This window comes from Euprymna scolopes, chromosome 43 (assembly GCF_053919585.1).
Source record: "Euprymna scolopes isolate OS-2025 chromosome 43, ASM5391958v1, whole genome shotgun sequence".
In the NCBI taxonomy this organism is placed as follows: domain Eukaryota; kingdom Metazoa; phylum Mollusca; class Cephalopoda; order Sepiida; family Sepiolidae; genus Euprymna; species Euprymna scolopes.
In genome coordinates, this window is record NC_136524.1 from 35,999,776 (window position 1) to 36,017,004 (window position 17,229).

The 17,229-nt window shown below is 31.8% G+C and overlaps 1 protein-coding gene across 2 annotated transcripts in view; it reads right to left on the bottom strand.

Annotated features, from left to right (window-relative positions):
• The window catches only part of LOC145268286 (kelch-like protein 9), a 109,300-nt gene extending 92,631 nt beyond the window's left edge, over positions 1-16,669 (bottom strand). Inside the window, exon 1 of one of the 2 annotated variants that reach the window (XM_080123692.1) lies at positions 16,100-16,669. The gene's annotated coding sequence lies outside the window, so the exon portion shown is untranslated. Of the gene's footprint in view, positions 1-14,636; positions 14,682-16,099 lie in introns of those variants that run through there. The other variant, XM_080123693.1, reaches the window with a different exon arrangement.
• Positions 16,670-17,229: the final 560 nt, after the last annotated feature.

Sequence of the window (17,229 nt, forward strand, 5' to 3'; positions counted from 1 at the left end):
AATTTTTTTCTGGACTTGTATGATCGGTACCAATCGGAACAAATCCTCATTTCCAATTGGTTCGCTATATCAGGATTTAACCAATGAGAAACAATCTCTGGGAAGCTGAGCACTTGTACAGGAATTTTATTTAAGAAAGCACATCTACATTTTTTTAGCAGTTCACCGACAAGAAGGCCAAGTTGCCTAACAAACACGTCACTCAGAACAATTAGCAAACTCCTTATTGACATGCAAGCAAAATTTGCCTTTCACCTCTGGCTATTAGCATCGGCACACTTACTTTTCTATGATCGCGACACTTCAGCACAAGGACTTACATCATAATAATTATATGTACTCTGCCTTTCTTATAAACGTCCTAATAATAGTATGAACTTTGTCTGCCTCATGAACTTGATACTCCTACCTGCTTATGTAAAGTTTTAATAACACGGTGCTTATACAGATAGGAGTACAAGCGAAAAATTACAGTTGCAAATAAATTAACAGGAAAAGTCTTTGATATATTTGCGTATCAGACAAACTAAAATATATGAAAAATTATGTAGCAAAATTTTAATCTCATATCTATATAATTATAAAACTCTGTGGACCGTCTGACCACCCTTGCTTGCATCTTGTCTATCAAAAAAACATTGTTGTCATGGAAACCGGCTTGTATTTAATAAAAATGAACATTCCTTTACACAGTTCAACCATATTGAGTACAAATAACCTTCAGTCTTTGCTTAACTTATAGACAGTTTCAATCATGAAACTATGTTTTCATGTTTTCTTTTTCAGTTTCGATTCTAGCTGATTGAACTCAAACCAGTTTGCTTCTTCTTTTTTTTTTTTAACTTTTGAAATTATTACTTTATATTGGGTACAATATAGTAAGCAGGGCTTTACGGACAAATTTATCTTTAGTTGACCTTTGACAACTAAATATTTTCATTTACTAGTCACACCCATACGATTTTTAGAATATGACATGTTCGTTCTGTGACGACTATGTACATCATAAAGATTTTTTTTTTTTTTTTTTTTAAGTGTAATTCTAAATATACAACAAATTTTATGTTGAGACTTGAAAGTATAAACATTCTAATTTCTTCAGATTTTTTTTAAACAGCCTTTATTAAAAAAAAGAAAAAAAAAAAAAGTATATTGTTTTATTAAAACTTTTTATTGTTTAAATAATTTGACTTTGCTCATTTTATTAAAAAAAAAATTTAAGCATATTTTACGATTGGGCAACACCAGGTGGCCCTGCTTGTTAAAAATAAAAATCATATTGTATTTTACAGATCTGCCATTGATAAGAGCAGAAATACCCATAAAGCAGGGGGAGATAAGTCAGTTGTCATTTAATAAACTAATAAGAAATGTTGGATCATCAAAATATGATAAAACTAATTTTCAATTAAAATTCTACTCAATTTTTCATAATCTTTGATATAGATACCTAATTTTGCCTAATATACAAGTATATCAAAGGGTTTATTTGGAAATGTGATTTTTTTTTTATCTGTGCCCCTAAATGCACAAGCATTAAAATTAATATATTATAAGAGGTTGAAGTAATTTGCTTGAAAGCAGTGTATATAAAAGAAATCTAAGTTTATAGATCTATAAATTCAGGTTTATCTGTGATGTTGTATATTTCGAGAAGTCATCCCTTCGTCAGGCATGTATTTGATCCACCATGCACATTTTAAAGTCAAACACATGCTTGACGAAGGGATGACTTCCCAAATATATAGCAACACAGATATGCCACCTGACACAAGTAAGAACATATTACATGTAGAATGTTGTGTGTGTGTATATATATGTGTGTGTGTGTGTGTGTGTGTGTGGAATACAAAATTCAAAGTTTAACGGTTTTAATGATTGCACATGTACACCAGGGTTCTATGGACAAATTTATCTTTAGTTGACCTTTGACAACTAAATATTTTCGTTTACTAGCCAAATAGAAAAAATTACTAGCCAAACACACATGATTTTTAGAATATGACATCTTCGTTTCACTGACGAGTATGTACATCATAAATATTTTTCTGTATTGATTTAATAAGTGTAACTTTAAATATACAAATTTTATGTTGATACTTGAAGCTATAAACGTTCTTTCTTCAGATGTTTTTTTAAACAGCCTTCGAAAAAAAAAAATAGTATATTGTTCTATTAAACTGTTATTGTTTAAATAATTTAATTTTGTTCGTTTTATTAAAAATAAAAAGTTGAAAAGATATTTTTCACTCAGTAGTGAGCCTTGGAAGATTGTCAGTGAAAGAAATGCAATCGTCAAAAGATAAGTTTCATTGTTTCTAGTCATCACTTTGAAAAATCACTTGCAAAATGCGACTGTTTCACTCGCAATGTAGAACCCTGTACACACACATTTATTTAAGTTGCTTCAATGTTAGTCTACCTGTCACATCTCTGCATTGGTCTGCCTTCTATAAACCTAGCTTTCCTTCATATTAATACTAGCGGAGGATAGAGGGGGGAGAGGGGGGGGGGGGCTTGGCATTACCCGGTCACAAAATCCAATTAAATATGAGATTTTAATTTATAGAATCAATTAAAAAAAAATAAAATAAAATAAAAATGCCATCTTATCATGTTATAAGAAAAAACAAAGTGTCAGGGCATGCGCAAGAAAGTTGAGAATTTTAAAAGATAAGAGAGAGAAAACGTTATTAGAAGAAAAACAAAAAAGCTGTGTGCTGGGCACAAACTTTCAAAAAAGTTAAGTTTGTAAGTGAACACTATTGATTGGATCAAGACGACACATGTTATCACGTTGCAAATTTATCTTTTTGAAATGAAAGAACTAAACGACCGTTTGTGCATGCGTGATTAACAAACAGTGTTAAAACCAAGATTTTTACCTGGACCCCCCCCTTCAAACAAAATGATATTTTTTTTACATGAAATAGTTGACAATTTTTTTTCTTCTGATTTTTCAATATGTGTCTAAGAAATTACTCTTTCTAATGGTACTAGGTTCGTACTGGTCCAACGCGAGTTGCTCTCTACATCTTATCTCCTTTCACAGCACGGGGAAATCCATCTTTCCAAAAACAGAAACTCCAAACAGAGACAAATCTAAAAACTGCCACAGTCTAGAAAGATTTTTCCCTCGCTGAGAGAAAACTGAAACTTATGTAATAAATATTATGTATCCATTTCAGGAGTTATTTTATATATTCAAAAATATAAAGAAAAAGTAAGTCATGATTAATTCAACAAAAATACAACATCAAATTTCAAGGGGAATAACATGTTTTGTTTATCTGTTGATATTCATTTTTTTTTTTTTTTAATTTTCTCTTTATCTTCGATAACTCTTTAAAATTTAAGATCATTTTTTGCAGCTTCAATTACTAACTAATTTTTATACAACTTTTTAGAATATTCTTATTTCTAAATGAAATTTAAAAATAACTAATCTTTGATTAAATTTCTAGCCTTTTGTATTCAATCATCTCAAATTATTCCTATTTATTTATTTATTTGACTTCAAAAATATTTTTAACAATGTTATTTTTTAAATCTAAATAAATTGGTTTATTTCTATATTTATTTTTATTATATAATTATATACTTATCGTTCTTTAATGTTTATTCTTATTTAATGTTTCAATTAACCTCTTTATTTCTATATAAAAAAGTAAATTTTTTGTAATTGTTTATTTCTACTGTTAAATAAAAGTCATTTATTGAACTTTCAAAATCGCCTCCACCTTAATGCGGTTTCTGACAACCTTTTTTATTTTATTTTTTGTTAGGGGTTGGGAAACTACCTAGGCTCACATCACAACTGTGATACCAGGTATCGGGAAATGTCGACCAAACCCCTACAGTCCTTTAGTTGAACGGCTCTCAGTGACTAGTTAGTTTGCAAAATTAGGGTTCAAAGGATTTCTTTAAAAAAAGTTTAAACTTTTTTCTTTTTTCAATAAATTTTTCACTTTTTTGTTTTTATTATGCAAAGAAGTTCCAAAAGAAATGTTTAATTGCTTCATTCGCAGAATATTTTAATGAAATGTAAATTTCTAAAACTTAATTTTCCACGACTAATATTGATGATGAAATGATAAATATTTATTGATTTTACATTATCAATAAAATTAAAATGTATAGATCACTCCAAAAGTGTATGTTTTATGTTTGTGAAAATATATGCATATAATAGATGGGGTTTTACGGTAATCTAAAGACCCCCCCCCAAAAAAAAAACAACAACTTTGAAACTACATATTGAGAGATTTTAAAGGAATCTATTGGAATCAGAATTAGTATTTGTTTCGGAATCAGGAAAAATATTAGAATTGTTTCATAACTACCAGACATACAGGTGTAAGGTTTTTCTGGGGTTAGCTACTATACAATGTGACAATGGAGTGCATAAATATCTCCGCTGGAATATCTATAAAAAGTTGAATATCGAATGCAGCAGAAAGTCTTGGGAACATATACAAGAAAGAACAATCGGAAATAAACAATACCACCATACACTATGACTCTGCAATTCCTACAGCTACATACCTAGAAAACAAAGCTATTAAACCTGACATAGTGATATGAGATAAGGAGAAAGAAGCAACCTTACTAGAAGTCAGTGTCCCCAATGATGCTGGGTTAAACAGAGGGAAAAAATAACAAAATGTCAATGTCTTATGTTTGACATGAAAAGAAACTGGAATCTTAGGAAGATCTCCATCATTCCAGTAATTATAGGAGCATCCAGACTCATGGAAAAAAAAAAAAAAAAAAAAAAAAAAGATTTCAAAAACTACCTGGCAAATATACTCAGCGAACCAAGTGCAAGAGAGATTCAAACAATAGCACTTAACGGGTTGATTAGAATCTTAAAAAGATCTTTTGGTTGGAATATATGAGATAGTGAGTGAATGTCTTGCATCCAGTGGGATACCCCATCCCCAGCTTTGACAAAATAAGAAAATTAAAAAAAAGAAAAAAAAAAGGGGGGGGGGCAAAATTTGCATACTATATTACAGAGACCAGCTATTAAATAAGCATAGGTTAAAAAGAGAGCTTGAAATCAGTACACAGACACTCAAGACTTGCATTACTACAAAGCGTATTACAAGATCAGAATAAACTGCAGAGTTACGCAAGATTTTATTTATCGCTTTTCCGTTGCAGAAAGATGTAACAGGATTGGCAAGTGGGATTTAAAACCCACATCCTAGAGGAAGAGTATTCTTGTTAAACAAAAACGTTACCTGGGCATCCCTGTCGGCATTACTGGGTAGGGGCACCTCAAGTGATTAGCAATAAACTAAGGTTGAGAAGGTAAAGCCTGGGAAGGTGGACCTCCTAGGACTAACAAGGATAATACCCGAGACCGACGACGGGTAAGAAACCATCTTCAGAAATGCTGCTGGTCTGATTTTGATGGACTTACACAAGATACGAGATGCAAATCTCTGAAGAATCATTTGCTTGTGAGATAAAAAAAAAACTGAACCTAAAAAGCATTTTGGGAATACAGTAGAATCCCAGGATACGGTGGCCCTAGGATACATTTTTTTCAGGTTACGATGTGGAATACAATGTTTTTCCGGCCCCTGGTTATGGTATTTACCCCACCTTACGGTGTTATTTATAATGTTATTTGATTATATACATGGGTGTTCCTAATTTTTAACACCGTATCCCAGGGTTCCACTGTACACAAAATCCAAGATAACAGAGAGAACTTGAGTGTATAAGGCCTCTTTGTACAGGCGTTTGTTAGGACAACCTGGTATCAGAATACTTCATCCTACATGTAAACCCTGACTAAATATTCAAAACTAGCATTTCAGCCTGGCGTTGCCCGGGTGTTTGGAAGTGTATGTTGAGAAAAAAAAAAAAAAAAAAAAGGTCAATTTTTTTAACTTTGACTTCTATTATGACCCCTTAACATTTGTTTTGGGCTCAAATCAAGTTATTAAGTTAGATCCATGTTCAAGGAACCTATATCTAAAATTTCAAGTGTTTAGACCAAAAATTGTCGGAGGAGTTTGGTAGAGTTCTCAAAGGTCAAATCGTTGAACTTTGACCCCTTAACAGCCAAATTTCTGGCCAAAAATCGATCACAACGATTTTCCCAAATCTCAGTACCTTGTATATCAAATTTCGAGTGTGTAGATTTAAAATTGACAGTTATTGTGTAGGGAAATGTACACACACAGACACATTCACTTTTATAGATATATAGATATAGTATTCAAAGCTTAAGATCCCTTTGATGTGACTATCATACACTAGCTTATACGATAGAATAGTTCATCTTCTGAGTGATGTTGTCTATAGTAACAACATTAAGTTGGATACTCTACCAGACTAGATGAATTCCTGTTCTAAAATCCAGTAATAACAGTCCAAAGGAAAGATATACTATAAGATAGATAACTGGTAAATAAGTGAGAGATAGTAAAGAAGTTCGGAATATTAAACTAACTTGAGAGATAAAACAGAACTGCAATGGAATATATATACATCTCATATAGAGATTAAGCAACAGCCCCAGGGAGAGGCTTCCTGATTTCTGAGAACTTTGACTGAAGTCAGTTGAAACAAGAAGTGAAAAATTAAGTCAATGACGTGAATGACAGACACGGTGTGTTACAGAGTGATTATGGAATGAAGGCCAAAATCTTCAAGAACTTCTTTAGCATGTTTATTAATGAAAAACAGTCTTTCACCATTATTAACAGGCAAGTGCCATGTAGAGACTTCTAGTATAATCATTACAGATAAATCTATAAAAAAAAAAAAAAAAAAAAAAAAAAAAAAAAAAGCTTAAACTATTAAAAGTTATTTAAATTGTCAGGACCTAGCAGATACACCCTAGACTTCAATCGGGGAATTTTATTCCTTTGCCCCCCCCCTCTCCAAATCAACAGAATTTAGACCATTCCTGTAATGACCTGTTGATTGTGGTATAATGCTGGTCCTGTGCAGTTCTAGGAGGTCCGTCCTCTTAGGCTTTGCCTTCTCTCTTTGGGACTGGATTAGTTTATTGCTAATTGCCTAATGTGTCTTTGTCGGAGAATGCTGACGGGGCTACACAGGCATTTATTTTTTGCAGAGTGTTCTTTTTCTGGAACACTGAACTTTCAATCCCACTTTCCGATCCTAGTGTCATATTTCTTGTGGTGGGTGAGAAATAAATACCGACTACACCCTAGAGTATTGATAGAAATATATTTGATAATAGATTCAAATCCTTTTAATAGTGAAAACTACTAAGCAGGAGCAGATTACTTGGTACCTCCACAGCGATGTATAAAACCTCAGTGTTACACATTAATAGTGATGTCATCTTTACGTGTGTTTGTGTTAATTTCTATGGATAAGCGTTTGTGTCATAATTGTTAATGGGTAACGTTTTTTTTTTGCTATGGATAAAAAATAATATAAAACTTACCTTTTGTAAAACAAATACATTTTTATTAACGAACTACACAGACTAGAGTTAAAATAAAATTAATTTTAACGTCTTCTGTTGGCACATGTATTTAAAGATAATGTTCCTTACAAGCCTCCATACATTTTTGAAAAAAAAAAGTGCCAAACATAAGGACCACCCTCTATCAATTTAAATAATAAAATCAAAACGAATTTTTTAAGGTTGATTTTGGATTTACAATTTTTATTATCTCAATAGTCTTATATTCTTTTATATGAATATATTTTTTTATTATTGGAAACCTGTTATTAAAAAAATCCATTTAAACTTCATATCGCGTAATATTTGAATTTAATATTATTTAATGCTTTTTAAAAATAATTATTTTTTTAGAATCGTTTTCTTTTTGTTGTAATTTGAATAATTATATTAAGAAAAAGTGTTTTTTTTAACATAATATTGAATTTATGCCCAATTTTATTTAAAACTTTGAAGTAAGTGAAATAAATAACAGAATTTATATATATATATATATATATATATATATATATATATATATATATATAAATTACTATTTTTTAATTATTTGATCTTTTCGGCTTTAAAAAATGTTGAAACTTTTATTAACCCACATTTACTTTGTTTAGTTTTCAGACCATGAAATATAGGAGGGGGGGGGCAGAACACCTAAAAAAACAAAAAAAAAACATTTCCTCTAATATATTTAACGAAACATACTTTTAATATGCAAGTTTATTTAATAATGAATAAATATCGAAAATTTCAGGAAAATATAAATATTATTTGATTTTTACTAGATTTTTAAGACATGGGTGTGTGAACGGCTTAAAAAACATCACTACATAGGAACGTTGTTTTAAAGCGTCGATAATGTAAACACGATTTTTGTCTCGCATTTTCATTATTTTTGCATGCTATAAAATTTTTTTTTTTTAAATATTAGCGGTTTATTTAAAGCTTTTTTTTAAATGGTAAAAAAAATTAGTGTCATAATATTAAATTACAATGACATTGGGTTACATATGGGGGGGAGAGTTAAAATTGTGGCACGTGTTGGAGGTACCTACAGATCACGCTCCTCTTTATGAATAAGGACAAGAATGAGCCATGAAACTATGAACCTGCAAACCTGACATATGTTTTGTGAAACGTACTGGGGAGCATAGGTACTTCTGCATTTATGAAACCGTGATTTCCACAAAATTACTCAGGTGTGCCCAGCAGATGACGGGAAGAACCAGAAACAGCTGACAAATAGTTTTCTGGATATTAAGAGATTATTTTCCAATGCATTATTTAATGAATTTCAGTGGTTGTCACCATTCTTAACATAGGGAGGGTGGCTTGTAACAATGTGCTTTTTGTAATAATGCTCGCCCAAACGTTTCCGGTTACTCGTCTGCCAACTATCTTTGTGGAAATCGTTGGTTCATAAATACAGAAGTACCAAAGTATCTTTAGAGAATAGATGGCAAATCATGTGGGGTTTTTTTTAGGGTTTCTTTTGTACTAGCATTTCATTGCTTATCAAGACACATAAGCAACTCGAGGATAAAAGGTAAATGAGTTTATCAGGAGGACAGTGAAACAACATGAGGATTGACAACAATGGTATAGACTGGCTAGAAATTAGGTCTTGAATAACCTAATGACCCAACAAGAATTTGTTTAATGCTGAATTTGAAGACAACCATATCATAGTCAGATGGGAAGCAACCCTGTGGTACTGTTCTGCAGACGGAGAGTTATGAACAATCTTTTCTGTGATGAACGGCATAGATTTGTCTTGGGAATCATCTTGATGAGAGGGTGGTAGTCTAAATGTTTGCTTGAAAATCAAAAATTGAACAATTGAATTGTTCTAATTGTGTTTCCAAGGAAATAAACGCTATAAAAATAAGTCAAAACACACACACACACACGAAAAAACATCCAAGTAGGTAGAAGAGCAATTTATCTTGCCTTTGTTATTTCTTTCTTTTTTTTTTACCACTTTTTCGTTTTGTTATCTATACTGCAAAATGCCCAACACCACTTCTGGTTTGTCAGACTGTTTTATTTCAGATTACATGCGTAGGTTTTAACTTGAAATGGTTCTTCATTTAATATAAAAAAAAATACAGCCTATACATATATTCTGTTTAGGCTGTCGATTTCAACATTTAACTAAGGTTAAAAAATGAAAGGGTATTTCTCTGGCTAAATATTGGTGAAAGTCATAAGTTCAACCTAATTGAAAAAAAAATAATAAAAGAAAAAAATCTTTATGATGCACGTACCTGTCACAGAATGAAAATATATTCCAAAAATCATGTAAATTGATTAAGTAGTTTTTATTTTTTTTTTTTTTTTACATATAGAAAATCATTTTCCTTGTTTTTACGATTTTTAACCATTTTAATAGTAAATCATAGCTCTTATAAGACTGATTTTGATCTCAGGAGTTTTATCCAAATTGTCTCCCTTTATTGAATATGGCAGATCAAGACAAGGTTCCCACTTCCTCATAAATTGATTTTTTTTTTTTTTTTTACAACAGAGTCACCACTTATCAAGACCCAGAGGCCACTCAAGGATAAGGGTTAATAAGTGTACAGTGGTCATGGGACAGTGACGTAATTGTTAGTAGTGGAAATTTAGTAAATTGGATTACTTAAGAGGAACAACGCATCAAGAACTTGTTTAATGTTGGATTTGAGGACAACTATATCATATTCAGATGGTAAGCAACCCCGTGGTATTGTTTTCTTAGCTAAAAAAAAAAAACAAAAACAAAACTAATCGGTCAAATTACGTGATTTTTTGAATGTGACATTTTTGTTCCGTGACGGGTATGTACATAAGGATTTTTCTGTATTCATTTTTATTAATGTACTTATGCTACAATATTTTTGCACTATAATGGGGTAGTTATTTAAATGCTGCCCACATCAGCATTATGTGGCACAAGGCCGGAAAGTGGGAACCCTGCAGGCTCCCCTAAAGAAGAGGCACTCCTGCAATTTTAAAAATTGCCTGAGTAACCCCGTCGGCATTCCCCGGCAGGGGCGCCTCAGGCAGCAAGCAATAAACTTGCCCCACCGGAAAGCCCGGTGGCAAGGCCTGGGAGGGTGGACCTCCTAGGTATTACCCAGGCGGTGTACCTCAGTCCAACAGGTGCTGGGCCGGTTCCCGGTCCCTCACCTGTTGGGCTGAGTGGCAAGTGACGAATCCTTGACTTGTACTACCCTGTCTCCCTGCAGCCGAAGCCGCTAGGAGACACATCCCATCATACAAGGTTCTATAATGGGGTAGATATTTATTTGCTGCCCACATCAGCAAAATGTGGCACAAGGCCGGAAAGTGGGAACCCCACAGGCTCCCCTAAAGAAGGGGCACTCCTGCAATTTTAAAAATTGCCTGAGTAACCCCGTCGGCATTCCCCGGTCGGGGCGCCTCAGGCAGCAAGCAATAAACTTGCCCCACCGGAAAGCCCGGTGGCATGGCCTGGGAGGGTGGACCTCCTAGGTATTACCCAGGCGGTGTACCTCAGTCCAACAGGTGCTGGGCCGGTTCCCGGCCCCTCACCTGTTGGGCTGAGTGTCAAGTGACGAATCCTTGACGTGTACTACCCTGTCTCCCTGCAGCCGATGCCGATAGGAGACACATCCCATCATACAAGGTTCTATAATGGGGTATGACTCCGCACACTCGGGAGATTCTATTTATAAACGATGCTGCTAGGAACTGACAAATCGAATTAATTCACGTTCTGCTACCAACCAATCAGAAACCAGAATTGCTCCATAAATATTAAACCTTTCTGGAAGAATCTTTTGCTCTGTGGATTCCAACTTAAGAACTGTCTACTGCAAACCAGTCACCTCCCAGGACTTGTGTAGGGCAACGAACCATCGGAAACTGTTCTGAAACTAAACATGGATTACCCTTCTAGAACTTAGAAAGTAATTAAAAATATGCACACATATACAAGGTAATAGCAGAATCTTGAGAAAATAATCCTCAGTCTTTAGTGAAAATGGGAACTGGGCCAAAACTGAATGGTTAGATTTAATGCAGAGACAACACTCCTTGTGTGTAACTTCTCCAAACACCGATTGTCATGGCTAATAGAACCTTACTCAAGAAAAATTAAAACTCCTTGCCCTAACAATGAATTAGAACAAATACATAGAAGATACTGCCAAGTCTGCTGGAAAGAAGGTAGGCTCCCTCTACAAGGCTAAAAAACTCCCCACACCTAGGTTGGTGCACACCAACCACTAGCCACTGTGTCCAACATCAGTGCTTAGAAAAAAAAAAAAAAAATCAAGCTACCGAAAATGGATATGGTTGATTAATTAAAAAAAAAAAAAAAAAATTACTTCAGTTTTAACACTTCTTATATTATCATGAAAAAAAAAAACTTTGTATTATCAAATAATAAAACAAATTATTCAAAAACTTAATTTACTTTTAACACTTATTTTACGACAAAACGACAAAAAAAACAACAGTTATTTAATTATATATTATGAAGTTTTATACGATATGAAACACTGTGAAAACATTATATGATAAAACTTGTGATAGACATCTTATATAATATAAATCTCACCTATCTGTTTAAATGTATGTACGTTTGCATAATGCATTGCATGTCTGCCTAAAACTTTTCACAGAGGTGGCGGATTTTCACGAGATTGATATCGTTTTGAAAACTTGACCCTTCAGACGAAAAATTAGCTAAAAGCATTAATTCCTTCACCCTCAACTGGACACTTTTCTACAAGGATGGGTCGATTTTTTCGCCAATATTTTCAAAAGTCACCCCCTCTTTTCAATTGACTAGCCTTAATTTAAACCTTCGTCACTTCCGGTTTGGCGATGGATGGACGCAACGGCAAAGACATCACGTTTTTTTTTTTTCTCTCACGTTCTTTTCCTTTTTCGCGGTACGGGTTCGAGCCTGCCTGCCTGCTTATTACTACTTTTTTTTTTCTTTTCTTTTTGCTCAAAACACACCTCCAAGCACCCGGGCAGTGCACGCACGACGGGTACGCAGGCTAGTTCTATGTAAGAATAAAAAATATATTAAGGGGACTTTAAAATATATATAATTTATAGAATTAAATAAAAACTTTATAATATATAATTAATATAATAATTGATTTTTTTTTTAATTTTCGTTTCATCGTAAATCAAGTGTTAAAACAATTAAGTTTTTGAATAAAATATTTGTTTTATTATTTGATAATACAAGAAGTGTTTATTTGTTTTTGCTTGTTTAAAAGCCTTTTTTTTTTTTTCGTGATAACACAAGAAGTGTTAAAACGAAAGTATTTTTTTAAAAATAAATATATGGTTTCGTTTTTCGTGTCTTGACTTAATAACTCCGTTCCGTAATCAACTGTATCCACTTCCAGAAGTTCGATTTTTCCGAACACTGATCTTGGACATTACCTAAATAGGATCCAATAAAGAACAAAATAAGAATTATCTGGAATTACACTTAAAAAAGGAAAAGTATTTATGGTGTATTGGTGTACGTACTTGTCACGGAACGAAGATATATTTTTAAAAAATCGCGTAAATTGATCAAGTAGTTAACAAAAAAAAAATAAATAAATAAAAAAATTACGATTTTTAGCGATTCTATCCATCATAAAGCTGAATTTCATCTCGATACTTCGAATTGAGTTATCCACCCCTGGATCCAAACCATGATTTAAAAAAAAAAAAAAACACTGCGTATAGCTTGGTCATAAATTTGATTTTCTTAGTTAATGTACTTGACGCGATTTTTGGAATATGATATCTTCGTTTTGTGACGAGTACGTACATCATAAAGATATATATAATAAATGTATATAATAAGTGAGCACCAAAAATAAATACACTACAAATAAATGTTACTAAAGGCAAGATAACTTATACTTCTATCTACCTGGATATACTTTTGTGCATTTAAGCTTATTTTAAAGCGTTTGTTTACTTTTAAAAAATTACAAATTAAACAAAATACTGGTAGAACATTACTTTTTTGTGCAATTGATGACATTTATTGGATATGTTGCTATTTTGTTTATCAATTTTGGAGCAATTACCGGAGGTCCAAACGACTATAACAAAACCGCCATTTTTTTCGTCCTAACTCAACAGGCTTTATACTACTTTTGTTTCAAAAAAAAAAAAATAAAAAAAATAAACGCTTTGAAATAAGTTAAAACAAAAAATACCTATGCAGAAAGATAACTTTGCTTGCCTTTGATAACATTTATTTCTTGTGTATTTTATTAGTGTAAACCATTTTTTTTTGTGCTAATGCATATGTTACCGCGTTATTTTTTTTTTAATAGTGCTGTTTTCAAGTTAAATTCAATTTTTAGGATAATTTTGTTGATTAAATTGTAAGGTGAAAGCACAGAATAGTTACAAAATACCCCCCCCCCCTCTGCTAAGAATGGGTTTCTAAATAATATTTATTTCAGCACGGTAGCAGATGCACAAGTACCCCCCACCACCACCATTTGGTTTTACTAACGACCACCCCCTACCGAGGCATATTGCCACTTGGACGTAAGGGGCTACTATTTGGGACCATGCATAGGAAAGCTTAAGATGTTGGACGACGTTACATTTAAACTTCTGCATATCAGTACAATCAGGGAAGTAGGTAGCAGAAAGGGAATTTCCAAGTCTAGCTGTTTGAGGGAAGAAACTATTAGAGTAGAAAGTTTTCTGGCATTTAGTGACCTCAACAGTGAAGGGGTGAGATTTTGTTGCTAAGCGGGTTTGTAGAGATATTATCCATTTTTTTTTTCGTTGGCGATTTTTTTTGGTGAAATAAATAAATGCTCCATGAAATTATAGTTCACAAGTTTCCAAAATAAGACATTGTTTTGAATCGTAAAATAAAAGAAGTTTATAAGACTCTACAATAACTACACTAAGTTCTCGTAAATTCGATATGATTGGTTGTTATTTGTACAGGGTGTTGTTGAGGTGCACTAATTTCGAAGGTGGTATGGTACACAAAAATAACGTGAAGGGAAACACGAATTGTAGGTCATCACAAAAATAAACTTTAGGAATAATCACTGATTATTAATCAAAATACGACAAGTTGTCTATAAGCACGCACCCAAGCAAAAATAATTCTATAATAAAAATGAAAAAAATAAAGATAAAAAGGTACTCTAGAGAAGTAACCTACCAAAATACGGATAAGGATAAAATATAAAATGTCCACTTTATCATGTACAGGTACAGGAATGTGATAAACTTTATCACATTCCTGTACCTTAAATTGCAAACCCATGTTAATAATAGTAAAAATAAAATAAATAATAAAATAAATAATCCTACATATTTTACACAAAATGAGGGGGAAGGGTCAAATGATCTGTTTTCCACAATTCGTTTAATTATTAACAAATAAAGCCAAACTATTTTTATAATTGCAATGTTTTATTTTATTCTTAAAATAATTAAACCATTTAAAAACTAATTATTAACCAAATATAGGCTAATCATAGTCCGTTAAAAGCTATAACACCTAAAATAATGGGGGATTTGGGGAAGGGAAATTAACACCGGTTCGTAATTTCCGATATGACGGTCCGTTTATGATGAAGTAGATGAAGCTATAAATCGTTCACATATACAAGATATATATATATATATATATATATATATATAAGTATTTATTTTTAACAAACGCACATTTGGTTTCGTAAGGTGGGGAGAAATTTGGTGCTTCTACAGGACTTGAACCGAACCAAACCTAGAACTGAATTTAGGGTTGACTTTTAATAACAGTTCCGCTCAAATTCTGCAATACTACTCGATTATTTAACAACATTCATAATATTACAGAATTTCAAATCAACATGATACCAAAGGCTTTTTTTAAACCTATATATTATTATTATCATCATCATTATAACAAACTGTGACAGGAATTATTTTTAAGAATATAATTTTATTACAAAGAACATTCACTTACTAGATAATTTATTCAAAAATATAATTCCTAACTTCAAGTTTTTTTAGTTTTTTTTTTTTTACAATATTATAAACTAATTTCGGAGAGTTTTATAAAATATTTTTTAAGAGTTAGAGTAAGAGCAACACAGGAAATATGTACAAGCTTATATATATATATATATATATATATACACACACACACACACTGTATGTTTGAGTTAAGATCGACGTAAAAGTAAAAATTAAAAAAAAAAAAAAAAAACTTTTATCAATACAAAATATGAAATTAACAGTTGTGGATTGATTCAGTCACTCGGAATTTACCTTTAAAAAATATTTTTTTATTAAAAAAAAAACAAACAAACAGCAGTTGTAGTTGTAGGTAATGAAATAAATAAATACCATGGATAAACAATTTATTTATGAAAATATATATCAATTTGAAAACTGCACTCCCAACTGAACATGATATTAAGTTGGAAAAAACATATCTTAAAATAAAGAGAAATAAAATGACCACTGTTCGACGACTCACAAGAAAGAAAAGAAAAAAGAAAAAACATTCAATTTACAATACCCCCTCCCCCTCTCCAAATTTCCGTATCCATTTAATAACCACAGAGTGACTAGTATATAATGGATAGTTTTTTTTTAATCAGTCCTTTTCTTTTTATAATATACATTACTTACCTCTGACTTTTTAGGCGTACAACAAGGATAAATCCTCCATATGTGTAGTACTGTTGAAACTATTACTACTACTACTATTATTATTATTTAATAGTACGATCACGACAAATCTACAAGCGCAGTATAATCAAAGTTAATAGCAGTATAAATAAAAATAAATTATTATAGAAATAAAATTCTGCTAAAAATAAATAAATAAATAAATAACGTTACATTAAAAGATAAGATAATAACAACATTATTCGTAGACTTGTGTGTGTGTATATAATATATGTGTGTGTGTGTATAGTATATATTTGCGTGCGCAGGCACACACACACACACGTATATTATTGTGTGGTTGCCTTCCTTGTGTGGCGGCTTCGTCGTTTCTATAGCTCTCTAGGCGAAGCATTCTTATGTATATTTACTGATTTGGACGCCTCTGCACTTCGACGTCGGAACATGTTTTGTTTCTTTGCCTGGGATAGTTTTTGTTAATAAACAATATAGCCATGTTATTCTATAAGCTTGCCTTATGTTAATATAATGTGTTCGTAATTAGAGAAGCGGAAGTGACGTATTACTGTCCCGCACTGGAAAACGTAAAAAAAAAGAAAATGCCATAAAATTTTACTGTTTAGCTTCTTCTCTCATCAAACTGATAAACTGTTTTTATTTAATAATAATATTTAATAATAATTCTACATGGTCATGTGTAATCTTAGAAAAAAAATAAAAATCAACGTTGTATGTACGTAATCCAAGTTCCCAAACTACAAATAATATCGCAAGCCAAACCCCCCAAAAAAAACTTGAATTTATCCAGCGTGCAAGTTTTGTTTTCATTATTCGAGCATATTTCCTCTCAAGGTACACAGCGAATACCATTTTTAAAAATTAATTAAAATTTCGTCTTTAAAAACTTAAGTTTTAAATTGTTACTTTTGCGTTATTTTAATTTTAGCTCATGAAGAAAGTTAGATTTTTCTCTCTTTCATTGTACTTTCTATCTTTTCTTTAATTAAAAAATCAAATTAAACAAAAATACAAACGTTTAAATTAGTTTTGAAAAAAATTACATATTTGCTTACTTCTTATATTTCTGAGTTTTCCATTATTATTATTATTATTATTATTATTATTAATAA